Genomic DNA, 12,292 nt, shown 5'->3' on the forward strand with positions numbered 1-12,292 from the left:
GAATCCAGGCCAACCAAATTTCCTGAAAGTGGGGGCACCTACCACATGGAAACCTAGATAGAAAACTGGCTATACCAAACTAACAAACGACCACAGAAATCCTCAGAGGAGAAAGAGGGAGCTCCACAATCGTTCTTTAAGACATACACACAAAGTAGGTTACCTGCCTAAGCCATGCAGGAGAGCTGACTAAAATTTTCCAGTGCCATACACTTTTCTGTAATACAGCTGGAACAATGTTTTCCCACAGAAGTTGGGTCACAGCACAAAAAGTTTCCTGTGAACATTCAGCATCACCTGGCAGGGTAATAAAGCAGATCAGAGGGATCCAAAACTCTACCCCCCTTCTCCCTTCCCCACAAGGACTAAGACTCTTGCATCACAAGTGAAGTGAAAAAAACACCCCTGCAACTGGAAAGCAAGCAGCATAAAGTCTCATTTCTACACCCCTATCCTGCGTTAGGCTGAGCAGCTCTTTGGAAATGCTGGACTTGAGAGAGTAAGAGCTCTCCCAACAAAGACTGTTTCTGTCCGACTGCAAGGTTTGGGAGCTCAAGGCAAGCAGTTTTGTTATGGAGCAAAAATGAAATTACATACTGGTTGCCTTGCACCTTACAGGTCCTGGAGTTGGTAACCTATTAATCTGGACTAAGAGAGCTGACAGAATGGAAAAACAGGCACAGTACCTAATTTTCTATTGAAAATGTCAGCTTCTTGTTAAGATTTAACACTTCAGCATTTTTAATCTGAGAATCTCAAAGTAGTCTTATAGCTTCTAATTAATTAAGCCCACAAGACCCTTTTGAGACTGGGAAGTGTCCTCATCCCATCCATCCATCCTCATCCATTTTAGAGCGTTTGTGTGTCTGTGAGTCTGTCCATCCTTCTGTGAGTCCATTCAAGGACTCCTTCTAAACGATAAGAACTAGGACCACCCAATTTGGTATGCAGCTTCCTGTTATCCTAACTTAAAGCATGAAGATGCAGGCCGGGGCTAGTCAATAGAGCCTCCTCCCTGGAGGAGCTGTGGGTTGGGGCTAGGCAGCACAGCGCAACTCCCCAGGAGCTGTAGGCAGGGCCCAAACAGCACAGCACCCTGCCAGCCCTCCCAGGGAGCAGCTGCCAGCCAGGCAGAGTGGACACAGGGGCCTCAGGGAGCTGCCTCAATGGAGCAGCACCACCTTGTCCACTTCTGGAGGATCCAGTGAAGCCCCACCCTCCCTACCACCAGCTGTGAGTCCTGCACCCCCCCACCCTCTGCCCTGAGCCCCCCTACAAGCACCCAAATAATGCCATGAAAATCCTCTAGTTTTACATCTAGAGAAAAAAGAGGCACAGCAAGGTTAAGTGATTTTCCCGTGGTCAGGCACTACATCAGTGGGAGAGCCCGAACAGAACGCAGGGACTATGGATATGAAGCTTGCCTGCTTTAAACAGCAGAAAACACACACTTCCTTTGATTTACAATTTATTTTAAAATGCTAATGCTGCATTATAATTTATGTAACTAGTATGACCAGGAGAGAGGGTTACTCACCTTGTGTAGTGGCTGAGGTTCTTTGAGATGGGTGTCCCTGTGGGTGCTCCACTTAAGCAGTTTATGGCACCCCTGCATTTATAGTTGGAAGTTTTTAGCAGGAGTTCCTGTGTTGTGTGTGTGCGTGGTATGCATCTCATGCATCTGCGTGCCATCAACCATCGCTCAGTTCCTTCTCCACCCTGAACAGTTATTGATCTCAAGCAGAGGGGATGAGGGAGGGGTGTGGGGCAACCACAGGGACACCCATCTTGAAGAACCTCAGTTACTTCACAAAGTGAGTAACCCTCTCCTTCTTCAAGAAGTGTCCCTATGGGGGCTTCACTGAAGGTGACTTTGGAGCAGTAGCATTTTGCTGGAGGCAGTGCTTTGGTGTTGCACTGTCTGTAATGCCCAGGATGGATTGCCCAAATCAGCAGGTCTGCATTCCATCCTGGTCTATTGCACAGTGCTTTGTAAACTTATGGACAGATGTCAGGTAGATGCTTTACTTATGTCCTCTGGAGGGACATTATTGAGGAAAGCGCAAGACACATGTTAGGCTCTTGGGGAGTGCATTTGAATGATGCTTGGTGTTGGCAGATTGTTGAGTTTGTAGCATAGTCTTATGCATTGTGAAATCCATTTAGATTGTCTTTGGATACTGTCTGCCCTTATGATTTCTCTGTAGTGGAGAGTAAGAGTCATGAAAATTGTCTAAAAGCCCTTGTCCTTTGCAGATAGAAGGTGAAGGCTTTGCAGACACTGAGCATATGGAACGCTGCCTGTGTGAAGTCTGAGTGTTGTTTCAGGTAGAATACAAGTAAGCATACTTGCTAACTGAGATGGAAAGAAAAGATTACTTTTGGTAAGAAAATCTATGTGGCTTCAGGATTACTTTGCCCTTGTAGATGACTGAGAATGGAGGGTCTGCAATAAAGGCTGCTAGTTCTCTAACTCTTCAGGCTGATATAACTGCCATGAGGAAGGCCACCTTTGTGGAGAGGTATATTAACAAGCATGTGGCTAGCAGTTCCAATGGTTTCCTACTGACTGTGGGCAGTACCATGTTTAGGTCCCACATCGGCATGGGCTGATGCACTGGCAGGTGCACAAACCATGAATGTCCACCTATTTGGTCGTGTTTAGCAGAGAGTGCCACTAAATGGGCCTTTCTGGATGCATCAGCATGTCCCTGATCTAGGTAATCAAAATCTAGGTGCACTAGGTAATCAAAAAGTGCTGGCAGGTGTGCCAAGTGTGGGGAGAGTGCATGAGTGCACTATGCCCAGAATTTGCACCATTTTTGGTCGTATGTCTAGACTTGTGGCTATTAATGAGAACTGATTGCACTTCTGTTGTACATTGCAGTTCCAGAGTTGTCAGCCTTGAAGGAGCCACACTCAGAGGTTCAGAACCTTGATGTGTGGGTGGATGAATCGCTCCTCTGTCTTGCAACAACAGGTCAGGAGTCTGTGGGAGATGTAAAGAGAGAGTTAGCAACATCTGTTTTGTTTGAGATATAGCTACTAGGCTTGTCTGGGCCATGTAGGAGCTGTTATGACTTGAACTTTGACCTGTCTTATTTTGTATACCACCTTCTGGATTATGGGTATTAGAGGAGAGACGTACAGCAATGGAGTGTCCCAGGTGATTGTGAACATGTTCCTCAGTGAGTTCCTGCCTAGTCCTGCTTGAGAGCAGTACTTGGGGCATTTTGCATTGTTGTTTGTTGCAAAAAGATCTATAGATGGGTATCCCCAAGTTTGAAATATGATATTTGTGACCTACAGGTCTAATTCCCATTTGTGGCTGTGGTGGAAATGCCTGCAGAGCTTGTTGGCAACTACATTGTGCTTGCCTGGGAGGTGAATGCATTGTTAGAGGCAGTGGTACGGCAAGTGTCGGTACCAGAGCGCATGCTGTAGATCGCAAGGTCAGTGCCTCTGTGGCATGCACCATGGATGCTGTTGCTGCCAAGGTGGCAGTGGTCAACATGGGCACCTTAGTCTTCAGTGCCTTCAGTGTGGATGATGGCATATTTCTTAAGCTGCATGGTGGCAGGGGATGGCTTAGCAGTTGCCTTTTTCCCTCGGAACGCAGGTGCCTTCGATATTCCTGGTGCCTCATGGTTCAGTGCTGCCTATGCCAACGGTACTGGCATTATTTCCCACCGGAAGAAGGCTGCTTTTTTGGCCTCTCTCTCTGGGGTGAAAACCACAGCTTGTGTTTCACTAGTGGCTTGGTTTTAGCCAACCCCTGCTTCAATGCCGCTGTTTGGGGCACCTGTGCTCCAGGACTGCGGCTGCTCTCAATGATTTCTCCATGAGATGGACCTTCAGTTGTAGGTCCCTCGCTTTGAGCTATCTGGTTGACAGCTTTTTACATTGTGGGCCTCACCTGGCCAACAGATGCATTGACAGTGGACATCTGATACCGGGCTTGAGAGTCTGCATGTAGAGCAGCATCTCTTAAATCCTGGTGAGCCTGACATTGTTGGGTTCAGGAAAAAGGTGGTTTTTCTTTCTTTCTTTTTCTTTTTTAAAGAGAAAACAAAGGGATATAAACTTGGATGGAAGAACTGGGGTAATAAACTATCTAGCTTTGGTATAGTAAACTATTCTAATGAAAAACTGAGAGCTGCTGGAATACCGACCTTGATCAAGGGCGGGAGAGAAGGAACTAAAGGATGGTTGACGATGCGCAGCTGGTAATGGCTCACAAACGCATGAGATGCACACTGTGTGTGCACACCGCACTGGGGAACTGCTGCTAAAGACTTCTGACTGTAAATGAAGCGGCGCCATAAACACCTTAAGTGGAGCACCCACAGGGACACTCCTTGAAAAACTAATGTATCTAATCTACAGTTTAACTTAAGGAAAAAAGGATTTCAAGCAAGTCAAGGGGGAAAAAAACAGTAAGTTTCAGCCTGGAGCCAATTTTAATGCCAGAATTATAGACCTCCAAAAATATATTTTATACTGGAATTGTTGACAAGTTATCAACAATGGCAGCACTGGGAGGGGAGGGCAGCACTTTAATGGAACCTGGGATGGAGAAGAGAGCATGTGCAACACGTTCCTTAATTGTAACCTGTCCCACAGATTAAAGAATGGCTCTGGCAGGCTCCTAAACCAGATCCTGAGGTGTGGTAAAGCAGACAAGGAACAGAGGAAGAAAAATCTACATAAATAAAATCAAACAAATAATAATTCTGAGCTCTTAATACTCAGAGGATTTTTATGAAGACTAATCAATATTGGTGAGTCTGTTAAATATCCCTAGTACAGTTTGCAGAAACTGACACACGTTGTTAACTGCCTTGCCCAAGGCTACACAAGGAGTAAGCATTAAATGCAGGACTGGAACCAAGCACCATGCTCAAACCCCTACAATACATACGGCTCTACAGTATAGTAATGTTTTAAGCATATCCTCTCTTTCTCCCACACTCCCCCACCCGCTTCAGAAGAAAAAGACAATATTCTTGATGTCCAAGTTTACACACACACACACACACACACCCCATTAGCCCCAGTTTCAATCCCCCTTACAAGTCATGGGCCCAAAAATGGCAACAACTGTGACACCCCAAACAATAAAAGCAAGTTTAAGATGATACACCATACTCTCGGAGGCGGGGTATTGCAGACACTGTAAGACAAATGCTGTATAATGCTCAAACAAGATACAGAATCATGTGAGATGTCTCCATCCTCTTCTGAAAAATTTTTATTGCCTGGCATGGGATGAACTCCCCTCTAGTGGGAATGAGTGGGTACTTCAATCATCACACACATTGTTCAAGTGAAAAATTAGTGAATTTCTCTTTCAAAGAATCAAGGAAAGGGCACCTCTGTTTGCATCCTTCTAAGAATATATCACCTGGTTTTCACTGACAAAGAGGGGATAACTGGGTTCATTACTACCTTGAGGCAACCAGGCATCAGGAATCAATTAATATCTCTTTGTGACAATTAAGCATTTGTAATTTTAGTTCATTGTTCTGGTTATTCACAGACTTTAACGTGTTTCCCTTCCATTCTAAAAGAAAGGGAAAAGCTCCCAGTGAATAATTCAGTACCTCATTGAAGAAAAGCCGGCTTGATTTTCAAATGAACACTGTTGGTTTCACGTGTCTTTAATATCTCCCTTGCAGATGGTTCCACTGGCTGCTGAATGCCCTCTTCATCTCAATATGCCTCTGTTTTTCACTCCTCACAGCACAACATAGTCAAGGGTAAATACATCACCAATATTTTATATATATGTACGCACAAACTCCATCCATTGCTCAACGGTGTCTCCTCCAAATGATCTGCAGAGTTTCTAGCTCTTTCCTTATCCAATTATGCATGTGTAAATATGAATAAACTATATTCTATGGCTAGATCTGATGTGATTAATGGCTTAGACCACTATTGCACATGTAGCAAAATCGATGTAGCAAAATCGAAATAAGCTATTTCGATGAATAGTGTCTACACGTCCTCCAGGGCTGGTGCCATCGACGTTGGGCAGCACCATATCGAAGTAGGCGCTGCAGGGGAGCGTCTACATGCCAAAGTGGCCCACATTGAAATAAGGGTGCCAGAAACAGCTGCAGACAGGGTCACAGGGCGGACTAGCACTTCCTGGGCAACAGCTAGCCGCTCCCTTAAAGGGCCCCTCCCAGACACACTTGCACTAAACAGCACAAGATCCGCAGAGCCGACAACTGGTTGCAGACCCTGTGCATGCAGCATGGATCCCCAGCTGCAGCAGCAGCAGCCAGAAGCCCTGGGCTAAGGGCCGCTGCACACAGTGACCATAGAGCCCCACAGGGGCTGGAGAGAGCATCTCTCAATCCCTCAACTGACGGCCACCGTGGCAGACCCACTATTTCGACATTGCGGGATGCAGATCATCTACACGTGCCCTACTTCCACGTTCAACGTCGAAGTAGGGCGCTATTCCCATCTCCTGTTGGGGATAGTGACTTCGATGTCTCACCGCCTTACGTCGATTTCAACTTCAAAATAGCGCTCGCCACGTGTAGATGTGGCAGGCACTATTTTGAAGTTGGCATGGCTACTTCGAAGTAGCCGGCACATGTAGACGCAGCTGTGGTGTACAAAGCCATAACTGAAGAGTACTGCAGGTACTGCTTGAGTTTTTGTTTGTTTTTTTTTATATTAAAGAAAGACAATCTAGAAACTCCTTAGGTCATTCAGAAGTCCCTGTTGACCAACATGTGGCACTCCCACAAGTGACAGAGTAAGTAGCCCTCCATATCCTTCTCCCCTTTTGCTTCAAACTAAGTAAGAATGTCACACAGTAGATTACAAACACCAGAAACAATATTACTTCACAAACAAACAACTTTCTGTAAACTATGCAAAAGATATATAATTTTCAGCTTCTGCTCAAAGACTTAGAGAGTTGAAACTTACACCAAAAGTAATCAGGGATAATACTGAATAATACCTTTCACAAGCAAGCAATGTAACATTTAAATGCTATAAGGAAATTATTACAATATGGCCAAATCCTGGTCCTTGTTCAGAGTTTTCATAACTCCTCTTGGATTCAGTGGAAGTACGTATGAGAAAATATCATCTAAAAAGTGAATGGGGACCAAGAATATAGCACATTGCTAAGAAAAACAACCAGAATCACTTCACATCTGGATTGTTACTTGGACAAAGCAGTATGAAGACTGTGTGACAAAATATTTAAAATGTAAAGACAAAATAACATACTCATACAAAAGAGATGGATTGTAGCACTCCTCTTGTTCTCATGGAGACCCAATAAGAGCAAAAATAGTCACTTCCTGGATCATTAAAATTCCCAAACAATATTCTGTTGTTACTAATGTTAAGCAAGATTATTTATCTACAATTAATTGCTCAGATGGAAATGTCTAATGCATAAAAAGGAACATCATTCTCAGACCAAACAGTGCCCAAACATTATCTGCTGGAGCTGTATAATCACTATGTAGAAGGCTATGTCTACCTGCCTGTAATGGGGCAGACTGCTGCCACTTTGATTAAGGTAAGGCTCTCCAGACTGGCGCCTATAATTCTTATGAGCCACACACTAGAATTCTGTGAGCAAAATTTGCCCTGCAGGCTGCACATTGTCCATTCTTTCTTTTGTCATCTGGTGGTCAACTGTGCTAGGGAGCTTCTCTGTTACTTAGTGTTAATTTTTTCCACTTGCTTACCTATTAAAATTAAGAAACATTTAAATAATCACTTACTGTGTTACTTTTGTCTTCAGTTTGTTGAGAAGTTAAATAAGATTAGAAAGGAGATGCCTTCGCCTCTGGTGCCCTTACACGATAAAAGTATCAGACCAGAATGGGAAATATGCATAGTCTGTCCTGCATTAGAGTCAGACTGTCATCCTCTCTTTGAGGTCTATCTCATGTTTGATGGAACCAAGCCATCTAAATGAAACTGAGTAGAGTAGTACAATTTCATACTAGTTCTGGCCAATGAGTTGGGTTTGCTGCTGCTGGAGGAGATGTACTCTGGTTTGATTATTTAGCATGGAAGGTCATGCTAAGGCAGGTACTTTAAAGTGTCCACTACCATGTTTGCCATCTCCGAAAAGTCTCCCTTCCTCTGTTATACATGAACTTTGCTATGATCATTCACACCTTTCCGAAGCCGAGATAAGCTATTTGTAATTTCCCACTTATTTGAGCTTCCCTCAAAACCAATTCAAAAACTTCAATCACTAAGGTATGCCTACCCATTTGTTCTTTGATACAGGGACAGTAGATTAGCAAGTGCTATCTCAGATCTGTACTAAGTTCTGGTGAACCTTCATGGACTTACTGATAGCATATGATCTTAATGCTTGAGACCTAATAGAGGTGTGACTATTACAAAGGCAGCTGAGATCACCTGTGATTTCTTTGCTCTTCACCCCAGTGCTATACTTGGATGGTGTTGATCAAGGCTTCGTTCATTCAGGGAATGCCATCTATGGAACTCCTATACCCCCTAAGTGTGATGTCTCTCTGTAGCCATATAGAAAATGTGGTGTCAGAGCTTTTTGTTCAGGGTCACTACAGCTTTGATGTTGGTTTCCACTTTTCCCCCAGACCTCACTTTTGCCTGTTTCTTTGTTATGTTAAAGCCATTCTGCCCAGCCCATCAGCCACAGGTTCAACAATAATTAGAATTAGTGTTCTAATTTGCAGAGTATGACAGATGTTTAACAATGGATACACCAAATATACAAATTAAATAATCAACTTTGTTTCTTTTCAAATAATGTATTAACTCTGAATTCTTTTTGTGCAATAGAGGATTGGAAATATTTTCAAGAAACCATGTAAACCTTGTCTGCATACCACGCTTGCTTATTAATTCTCCTCATTCTCCTTATTAGCATGTACAGACAACACAGCAGCTCAAGGACGCAGCCTGCTGAAACAGCTCTGTATTTGGTTAGCCAGAATTACAGTAAAAATACGATGATGTTTCATATGGTTAAATGCTATTTAGTAGAATAGACCTGCCCAGTTCATATTTAAAAACAACTTAAAATATCACAACAACTTTGGGAATCTAATTTACAGGGAAAAATGCACTCAGAGCTTTAATGATGTTGATAAAACATACTCTTGGACATGATTTTGACTAACCCACTGTTTTAGTCTCCCATTGCAAACATTTTGAAAATGCTAGGAACAAGGCCAATCCCTAAGAAGCAAAAAGATATTAGACTCTAGATATTGGCTAAGTAAAAGTGGTAACCATCAACTTGGTGGGATGTCACAGCTATTGCAGAATAACAGAGTGGGAATAACCCAAGAAAATAACAGAGAATTTTAGGCTACACGGTAACGTGACAGTTCCCCAACCCAGAAAGATAAGAGACAGACAAATACATATTTTTGGTTACTAAGGTATAGCTACCCAGGAACTCTTGCTAAACTGACATGTGGGATGGCTGTTCGTTTATGCCTAAAGTGAATAGCTCCAGTGCATTTCATCTAAGGATGAAATACAAGAAACATTATATTGTACAAAAGGATGTTATTCTGTTCCTGTAACACATACACACTAGCGTATAAATTCTATTTAACTGCCTCCTAATTGTCTCTGTAGGAAGCCAGTCTTGTATACACGACATATACATATAGAGAGAGATTGGTGGAGTCTGATTAGTTTTTCACTTTCTTCCTTTCTGTTTGGGGAGGCAGAACCTCTCTGTCTGCTGGTGCAAATTGGTGTAATTCCATGAAAGTCTGGCCTTTTGAATTTATTTGTTTGATGGAAAAAAGTGATCAAAATGAGTTAGCCAAAACCTAAAGTGGCTATTCTACTAGGAGAGTGGAAAGCAGTATAACAACAGTATTCACACGTTACATCAGGAATGGGGAACCTTTTTCACACTGGGGGCCATTGTTCTACACACAAATCAGCTGGGGGCCACACAAGTGAGAAACAAAAAACACACCCCACCTCATTGGTGTAGTCCCCAACTACACAGGGGCCAGGGTCTAGCTGGGGGGGAGGGTTCAGAAGCAGGCTGGGAATTGCGGGGTCTGGACAGGAGGCAGTGAGGAGGAGAGGGGTGGGAGCAGGTGATTTGGGCAGGGGCAGGGTTGGAGGGCAGGGTGTGGGAGAAAAGGATCAGGGTGGGGGTGAGGGGTCTGGGAGGGAGAATGCAAGAGCAGGATGTGGCTGTGAAGATGGGGAGGGTGAAAGAAGTGGCTGGGAATGGGGGTCTGGATGGGAGAGGGGTGCAGGAGCTGTCTAGGGGCGCAGGGTCTGAGTGATGGGGGTGCACTTAACCTTTGCAGAACCGCCTGGACGTACATGGCTTTGCTCTCCCTCTCCCCTGCTCCTAGTCACCGCCCTCTGCTGATCTGACTGGCTGGAATTCCTATCATCCAATCAGAGTAGCAGCAGGAAGCCTCTGGGCAGGCTGCCCACGCCGCTGCTGCTCCACTTCCCTTCTCCCACCTGGGGGAACAGCAGCGACCAGCAGTGGAGCCTGGAACTGCTTCTTGCCCCCCAGTCCCTGTGCTCTAGATCCAGGCGTGGCTTGCCTGACCCAGCCTTCGAGGCTCAGGGCCCTGCACGCCCCACCCCACCATGAGCTAAATGTTATCGAGGGGAACCCCGACAAGCCACGGGACAGATTCAGTCAGCAGGCCAGGAGTTCCCCACCCCTGCCTTTCCTACTGTACTCAGACCTTCTGACACACGGGTTCTCCTGAAGAACTGCTGTTTGACCTTGACACACATACGGTGGCAATTACCTGTTGAAAAGCCTTCACTTACCCTACATAGTGCACACACATTTTTTTTCTTGTCCATTTCATACTCCCTGTTCCTCGTGCTTGGTGGACATGTTATTTTCCTCTTAATTCAGTGTCCCTGCACCTGTGCATTTTAACAGGTGGGCAAGTAGTGAATTCTTCATGCTGGGAATCTAGGGCCCATCAACCACATTTGCAATACAGATATCCCCATGCCTCAACTGCACATTTTTACACACTTGACAGCCTCTTACGTAAACTCTTGTTTACCTGGTATTTGAGCATCCAGCACACTCAAACAACCAGCATAGTGCGCAGGCAAGTAGTTCTGGTCAAAGGACACCAGGTGGGAGTGCGGAGAGAGCAGAGGAGTCTGACAGCTGCACTCACACACAGCATGGAGGGACACAAGGCAGTGCTGAGCACACTTGCCCCCCATCCCCCTCCTCCCTCCCGAGGGGCAGGCTAAGGGCACTGTATACACACCCCAGCCCTGATGTTGCTTCTCTGAACTCCTGTCTGGTGTCTGCTGAGCAGAGGAGGAGCAGCAGCAGGGCTGGGGTTTGAGTAAGGAGTGAGAGAGCAACACCCCACCCCTGGGGGAGGTGGGGAGAAGAGGGCAGCCCACTCAGCTTTGCCCTTCATCCCTCTGTGCTGTGTGTGAGTGAGTCAGCAGGCTCCTCTGCTCTCCCACCCAGCTACTCTCTATTTATCCAGAATATCTGATTATCTGGCAATGTCCATGTCCTGTGGATGCTGGATATAAAAGAGTTTACTTATTTTCTTGCTCCTATTGCAAAGGGTGAAAAAAGGGCTTTAATTGCTTAATAATAAGCCGTCCCACCCCAACTCCTCCTTACTTTTAATTATTGTACAGGAAACTCTTAGGAATGAAAGAGGGAAGAAAATCCTAGATCAAACTGTACTTTTCAAACAACCTAATAACCTTAACTTAAATGCAGTCAGACAATTTCCAGCACAAATGAAAGACAAATGAGTAAGGACAAATCTGCATAGAAACACGAAATTTAAATTTCAGCTGTATGCCTTTCTGTCAACAACTTTTTATGCCATTTTGTTTAACTGAGCCAATATACAACCAACATCAAGGATGCGGAGGTATTTTGTGCTGAAGAGATTGTAGGCATATTAGGCAGAGGTGGCAAACACAAAAAGGATCTGTCAAAGGTAACAGATGTATCAAGGGCATGAAGCAACGTGAAGAAGGCGTTAATTACTTACGCTGAGAAAGAAAAGGTGTTTCAAAAGCAGAAACTGTTTTCAAAAGATTCAACAAATCCCTATTGTGTTAGGGAGAAAAAGCTTCCTGCTTCTCAGACAACACTTACTTATCTCATTATTTTGCATATGCGTGTTAAACAAATGTCTAGGAACAGTTGCCTCTGTGTGTGTGTGTGTGTGTGTGTGTGTGTGTGTGTTCCTTTTGCCCACTCTCCCTCCTGACTATATCTTTTATGAAATCTACTTCACAGACACAGTTT

At 44.5% G+C, this 12,292-nt stretch overlaps 1 protein-coding gene across 16 annotated transcripts in view; it reads right to left on the reverse strand.

Moving 5' to 3' along the window:
• ARID1B (AT-rich interaction domain 1B) overlaps window positions 1-12,292 on the reverse strand; it is a 462,469-nt gene that overhangs the window by 206,995 nt on the left and 243,182 nt on the right. The gene's annotated exons all lie outside the window — the stretch shown is intronic.

Source organism: Carettochelys insculpta, chromosome 3, assembly GCF_033958435.1.
Source record: "Carettochelys insculpta isolate YL-2023 chromosome 3, ASM3395843v1, whole genome shotgun sequence".
In the NCBI taxonomy this organism is placed as follows: Eukaryota; Metazoa; Chordata; order Testudines; family Carettochelyidae; genus Carettochelys; species Carettochelys insculpta.